Consider the following 7,753-nt stretch of genomic DNA (forward strand, 5'->3'; position numbering starts at 1 on the left):
TCAAGTCTGAAATTCTCTACCTCTTTATCTATGCTGTCCATATTAGGTATATGATTTGATAAGTTAGACATGTGACATATATTTCCCCCATTCTTTGGGTGGTTTTTTCATTTTATCAATGGTGTCTTTTGAAGTAGAGCAGTTTTTAATTTTGATGAAGTTCTCTTTTTTAAAAACACTTTTCTTTTTGGTGTCATATCTAAGAAATCATTCCCTAATTTAAGGTCATAAAGATTTATTCTTGGTTTTCTTCTAAGGGTTTTAGCCCTCACATTTAGCTGTACGATCTTTTTTAATTTAATTTTTTTTGTATGTTGTAAGGTAGGGGTCCAAATTCATTCTTTTGCATGTGGCTCTCCAGTTTCTCCAACACTATTTGATAAAAAGACTATTCTTTACCCACTAACTTGTCTGGACACCCTTATAGAAAATCAATTAATAATAAATGTGATAATTTGGGCAGATTTCTCTCTTTGGAGAGAAAGCACCAAGAGTGGATGGAGAGGCACCACTGACACCAAAGCTGAAGAGAGAGGAAGCTGAAATCTCTGCACGAGGTGTCTGAACATTAGGGCTAGTTCCTGACCCTGAGTGGCTCCTGGGGAAGGGGTAAGTAAGGGGACTAAGGAACATCCCGCTTTTGCCATGGACCTGTGGGATCATAGCTACAGGGGACCCATGTCCCTCATGGATTTGTAGGCTAGCAGGGAGCAGGCACAGACAGGGCTTCAGCCAGTGTGAAGCCCAGGAGCTTTTGTGCATGGGGCACCTCTGGCAGAGCATGACCACAGGTGCCCATCCCCAAGGGCTCCCCATCTTCTTCTGAGAGGCTGTAGCCCCAGCTGACTGCTGGACCTGAAGAGAGTGGCGCCAGCTTTGCCATGGGACTGGGGTGCATCTGTTCTGCAGGCTCTCCTGCCTGCCAGCCCCTCCATGGCCCCTGCCTAGCCACCCTGCAGGAACATGTGCACAGTGCAGCCTCCACCACTAAGCCTGAGTGCTTTGCTCCACCTGAGTACATTCCCAGTGACCTGGGAGCACTTCAGATCCCTCAGTGCAGCTGGAGCTTGACCCCAAGCCACAGATCATCCCAGTGCCCCAGGGCTGCAGCACACAGCTTGGGAGCATGCAGCTGAGATCTGTGGCTGACAGGCAAGTAGAGGAGAAGCCCGCAATCTCAGAGCATAAAGGGGGCAAGATGTGTGGGTTCATGGGCCAGCTTGAGAGCAAGGTATGCCTCCCTCTGCAGGGTTGGTCTGGAAAGGGTGTGACCCATCTCCCTGCCATGGCCTCTGCCCAAGGAAGCCCCACAGCCTGGAACACCTAACAAAAGAAACACAGAAATGATGCCAGTGATCAGGGTGGGGTCCCTAAAGGCCCAAGAGCAGACCTGGTGAGGAGTTATCTCTCCCGCTCCAGTCACCATAGAACATGCCTGCGAATGGAAGGACATGCAAAAGAGCTGAGTAAGAGCCTATGTACCAGTCACTACTTAAGCATCAATGACTAGATCTCAGCCCCAACTACAACACCAAAAATGATTCTGCTAATATACACCCCTGTGAAACCAAGTGCAAGAATTTGCCCATACATAAAGATCCTGTACAGAGCCACGGCCCGCTGAAAACATCCAGAAATGAACTCAACTGACTATATTCAACTTACACCACATTTAAAAGAAAACCAGCCCCCCTCCCACCAGAAGAGAAAGAATCATGCAAGAACTCCAGCAGTTCAAAAAGCCAGAGTGTCCCCTTACCTCAAAATGAGCCCACTATCTCCCCAGCAGTGGTCCTTAACCAGACTGAAATGACAGACATAGAATTCAGAATCCAAATGGCAAGAAGCTCATTGAGATTCAGGAGAAAGTTAAAATCCAATCCAAGGAATCCAGTAAAATGATTCAAGATCTGAAAGATGAAATAGCCATTTTAAGAAGGAAACAAACTAAACATCTAGAACTGAAAAATTTACTACAATAATTTCATAATATGACAGTTTAACAGTATTAACAGAATAGACCAAGCTAAGGAAAGAATCTTAGATCTCAAAGGCTGATCCTTCAAATGAACAAAGTCAGAAAGAAAAAATCTTTAAAATTGAACAAAACTACCAAGAAATATGAGATTATGTACAGAAACAAGACTTCTGACACACTGGAATTCCTGAGAGGAGGGAAAGAGAGTGAACAACTTGGAAAATATATTTGAGGATATACACCATGAAAATTTCCCTAATCTCACTAGAGAGGTTGACATGCAAATTCAAGAAATACAGAGAACACCAGCTAGATAAAATACAACATGACCATCCCAAGAAACATAGTCATCAGATTTGCCAAGGTCAGGATGAAGGAAAAAAAAATCTTAAAGGCAGCTAGAAAGAAGGGTCATGTCATATATAAAGAGAACCCCATCAGGCTAACACCAGACCTCTCAGCAGAAACCTGACAAACCAGAAGAGATTAGAGGCCTTTTTCAGAATCCTTAAAGAAATTCTAAGTTGAGAGAAGAAGGCTTCAGACGATCAAACTACTCTGAGCTACGAGAGGAAATTCAAAACAACAGCAAAGAAGTTAAAAACTTTGAAAAAAAATTAGAAGAATGGATAACTAGAATAACCAATGGAGAGAAGGGCTTCAAGGAGCCGATGGAGCTGAAAGCCAAGTTTCGAGAACTACGCGAAGATTGCAGAAGCCTCAGTAGCAGATGCGATCAACTGGAAGAAAGGGTATCGCTGATGGAAGATGAAATGAATGAAATGAAGAGAGAAGGGAAGTTTAGAGAAAAAAGGATAAAAAGAAATGAACAAAGCCTCCAAGAAATTTGGGACTATGTGAAAAGACCAAACCTACGTCTGATTGGTGTACCTGAAAATGATGGGGAGAATGGAACCAAGTTGGAAAACACTCTGCAAGATATTATCCAGGAGAACTTCCCCAATCTAACAAGGCAGGCCAGCATTCAGATTCAGGAAATACAGAGAACGCCACAAAGATACTCCTCGAGAAGGGCAACTCCAAGACACATTATTGTCAGATTCACCAAAGTTGAAATGAAAGAAAAAATGTTAAGGGCAGCCAGAGAGAAAGGTCGGGTTACCCACAAAGGGAAGCCCATCAGACTAACAGCTGATCTCTCAGCAGAAACTCTACAAGCCAGAAGAGAGTGGGGGCCGATATTCAACATTCTTAAAGAAAAGAATTTTCAACCCAGAATCTCCTATCCCGGCAAACTAAGCTTCATAAGTGAAGGAGAAATAAAACACTTTACAGACAAGCAAACGCTGAGTGATTTTGTCACCACCAGGCCTGCCCTAAAAGAGCTCCTGAAGGAAGCACTAAACATGGAAAGGAACAACCGGTACCAGCCACTGCAAAAACATGCCAAATTGTAAAGACCATCGAGACTAGCAAGAAACTATAGCAACTAACGAGCAAAATAACCAACTAACATCATAATGACAGGATCAGATTCACACATAACAATATTAACGTTAAATGTAAATGGGCTAAATGCTCCAATCAAAAGACACAGACTGGCAAACTGGATAAGGAGTCAGGACCCATCAGTGTGCTGTATTCAGGAAACCCATCTCACGTGCAGAGACACACATAGACTCAAAATAAAGGGATGGAGGAAGATCTATCAAGCAACTGGAAAACAAAAAAAGGCAGGGGTTGCAATCCTAGTCTCTGATAAAATAGACTTTAAACCAACAAAGATCAAAAGAGACAAAGAAGGCCATTACATAATGGTAAAGGGATCAATTCATCAAGAAGAGCTAACTATCCTAAATATATATGCACCCAACACAGGAGCACCCAGATTCATAAAGCAAGTCCTGAGTGACCTACTAAGGGACTTAAACTCCCACACAATAATAATGGGAGATTTTAACACCCCACTGTCAGCATTAGACAGATCAACGAGACAGAAAGTTAACAAGGATATCCAGGAATTGAACTCAGCTCTACATAAAGTGGACCTAATAGACATCTACAGAACTCTCCACCCCAAGTCAACAGAATATACATTTTTTTCAGCACCACACCACACCTATTCCAAAATTGACCACATAGTTGGAAGTAAAGCTCTCCTCAGCAAATGTAAAAGAACAGAAATTATAACAAACTGTCTCTCAGACCACAGTGCAATCAAACTAGAACTCAGGATTAAGAAACTCACTCAAAACCGCTCTACTACATGGAAACTGAACAACCTGCTCCTGAATGACTATTGGGTACATAATGAAATGAAGGCAGAAATAAAGATGTTCTTTGAAACCAACGAGAACAAAGACACAACATACCAGAATCTCTGGGACACATTCAAAGCAGTGTGTAGAGGGAAATTTATAGCACTAAATGCCCACAAGAGAAAGCAGGAAAGATCCAAAATTGACTCCCTAACATCACAATTAAAAGAACTAGAAAAGCAAGAGCAAACACATTCAAAAGCTAGCAGAAGGCTAGAAATAACTAAAATCAGAGCAGAACTGAAGGAAATAGAGACACAAAAAACCCTTCAAAAAATTAATGAATCCAGGAGCTGGTTTTTTGAAAAGATCAACAAAATTGATGGACCGCTAGCAAGACTAATAAAGAAGAAAAGAGAGAAGAATCAAATAGATGCAATAAAAAACGAAAAAGGGGATATCACCACCGATCCCACAGAAATACAATCTACCATCAGAGAATACTACAAACACCTCTATGCAAATAAACTAGAAAATCTAGAAGAAATGGATAAATTCCTCGACAAATACACCCTCCCAAGACTAAACCAGGAAGAAGTTGAATCTCTGAATAGACCAATAACAGGTTCTGAAATTGTGGCAATAATCAATAGCTTACCAACCAAAAAGAGTCCAGGACCTGATGGATTCACAGCCGAATTCTACCAGAGGTACAAGGAGGAACTGGTACCATTCCTTCTGAAACTATTCCAATCGATAGAAAAAGAGGGAATCCTCCCTGACACATTTTATGAAGCCAGCATCGTCCTGATACCAAAACCTGGCAGAGACATAACCAAAAAAGAGAATTTCAGACCAATATCCTTGATGAACATTGATGCAAAAATCCTCAATAAAATACTGGCAAACCGAATCCAGCAGCACATCAAAAAGCTTATCCACCATGATCAAGTGGGCTTCATCCCTGGGATGCAAGGCTGGTTCAACATACGCAAATCAATAAATGTAATCCAACATATAAACAGAACCAAAGACAAAAACCACATGATTATCTCAATAGATGCAGAAAAGGCCTTTGACAAAATTCAACAACCCTTCATGCTAAAAACTCTCAATAAATTAGGTATTGATGGGACGTATCTCAAAATAATAAGAGCTATCTACGACAAACCCACAGCCAATATCATACTGAATGGGCAAAAACTGGAAGCATTCCCTCTGAAAACTGGCACAAGACAGGGATGCCCTCTCTCACCGCTCCTGTTCAACATAGTGCTGGAAGTTCTGGCCAGAGCAATCAGGCAGGAGAAGGAAATAAAAGGTATTCAATTAGGAAAAGAGGAAGTCAAATTGTCCCTGTTTGCAGATGACATGATTGTATATCTAGAAAACCCCATTGTCTCAGCCCAAAATCTCCTTAAGCTGATTAGCAACTTCAGCAAAGTCTCAGGATACAAAATTAATGTACAAAAATCACAAGCATTCTTGTACACCAATAACAGACAAACAGCCAAATCATGAGTGAACTCCCATTCACAATTGCTTCAAAGAGAATAAAATACCTAGGAATCCAACTTACAAGGGATGTGAAGGACCTCTTCAAGGAGAACTACAAACCACTGCTCAATGAAATAAAAGAGGATACAAACAAATGGAAGAACATTCCATGCTCATGGGTTGGAAGAATCAATATCGTGAAAATGGCCATACTGCCCAAGGTAATTTATAGATTCAATGCCATCCCCATCAAGCTACCAATGACTTTCTTCACAGAATTGGAAAAAACTACTTGAAAGTTCATATGGAACCAAAAAAGAGCCCGCATCGCCAAGTCAATCCTAAGCCAAAAGAACAAAGCTGGAGGCATCACGCTACCTGACTTTAAACTATACTACAAGGCTACAGTAACCAAAACAGCATGGTACTGGTACCACAACAGAGACATAGATCAATGGAACAGAACAGAGCCCTCAGAAATGATGCCGCATAGCTACAACTATCTGATCTTTGACAAACCTGACAAAAACAAGAAATGGGGAAAGGATTCCCTATTTAATAAATGGTGCTGGGAAAACTGGCTAGCCATATGTAGAAAGCTGCAACTGGATCCCTTCCTTACACCTTATACAAAAATTAATTCAAGATGGATTAAAGACTTATATGTTAGACCTAAAACCATTAAAATCCTACAAGAAAACCTAGGCAATACCATTCAGGACATAGGCGTGGGCAAGGACTTCATGTCTAAAACACCAAAAGCAATGGCAACAAAAGCCAAAATCAACAAATGGGATCTCATTAAACTAAAGAGCTTCTGCACAGCAAAAGAAACTATCATCAGAATTAACAGGCAACCTACAGAATGGGAGAAAATTTTTGCAACCTACTCATCTGACAAAGGGCTAATATCCAGAATCTATAATGAACTCAAACAAATTTACAAGAAAAAAACAAACAACCCCATCAAAAAGTGGGCAGAGGACATGAACAGACACTTCTCAAAAGAAGACATTTATGCAGCCAGAAAACACATGAAGAAATGCTCATCATCACTGGCCATCAGAGAAATGCAAATCAAAACCACAGTGAGATACCATCTCACACCAGTTAGAATGGCCATCATTAAAAAATCAGGAAACAACAGGTGCTGGAGAGGATGTGGAGAAATAGGAACACTTTTACACTGTTGGTGGGACTGTAAACTAGTTCAACCATTGTGGAAGTCAGTGTGGCGATTCCTCAGGGATCTCGAACTAGAAATACCATTTGACCCAGCCATCCCATTACTGGGTATATAGCCAAAGGACTATAAATCATGCTGCTATAAAGACACATGCACACGTATGTTTATTGCGGCACTATTCACAATAGCAAAGAGTTGGAACCAACCCAAATGTCCAACAACGATAGACTGGATTAAGAAAATGTGGCACATATACACCATGGAATACTATGCAGCCATAAAAAATGATGAGTTCGTGTCCTTTGTAGGGACATGGATGAAACTGGAAACCATCATTCTCAGTAAACTATCGCAAGGACAAAAAACCAAACACCGCATGTTCTCACTCATAGGTGGGAATTGAACAATGAGAACTCATGGACACAGGAAGGGGAACATCACACTCCGGGGACTGTTGTGGGGTTGGGGGAGGGGGGAGGGACAGCATTAGGAGATACACCTAATGCTAAATGACGAGTTAATGGGTGCAGGAAATCAACATGGCACATGGATACATATGTAACAAACCTGCACATTGTGCACATGTACCCTAAAACCCTAAAGTATAATAAAAAAAAAAAAAAAAAAAAAAAAAAAAAAAAAAAAAAAAATTCTAACCAAGAATTTCAAATCCCATCAAACGAAGCTCAATAAACAAAGAGGAAATAAAATATTTCTCAGACAAGCAAATGCTGAGGAAATTCATCACAACTAGACATGCCTCCTTACAAGAGATTCTTAAGGGAGCTCTAAACCTACAATCAAAAGAACAACACCTGCTACAAAAAAAACATACTTTTGCACATAACTCAAAGACACTATAAAGCAACTACA

This window comes from Nomascus leucogenys, chromosome 13, assembly GCF_006542625.1.
Source record: "Nomascus leucogenys isolate Asia chromosome 13, Asia_NLE_v1, whole genome shotgun sequence".
In the NCBI taxonomy this organism is placed as follows: domain Eukaryota; kingdom Metazoa; phylum Chordata; class Mammalia; order Primates; family Hylobatidae; genus Nomascus; species Nomascus leucogenys.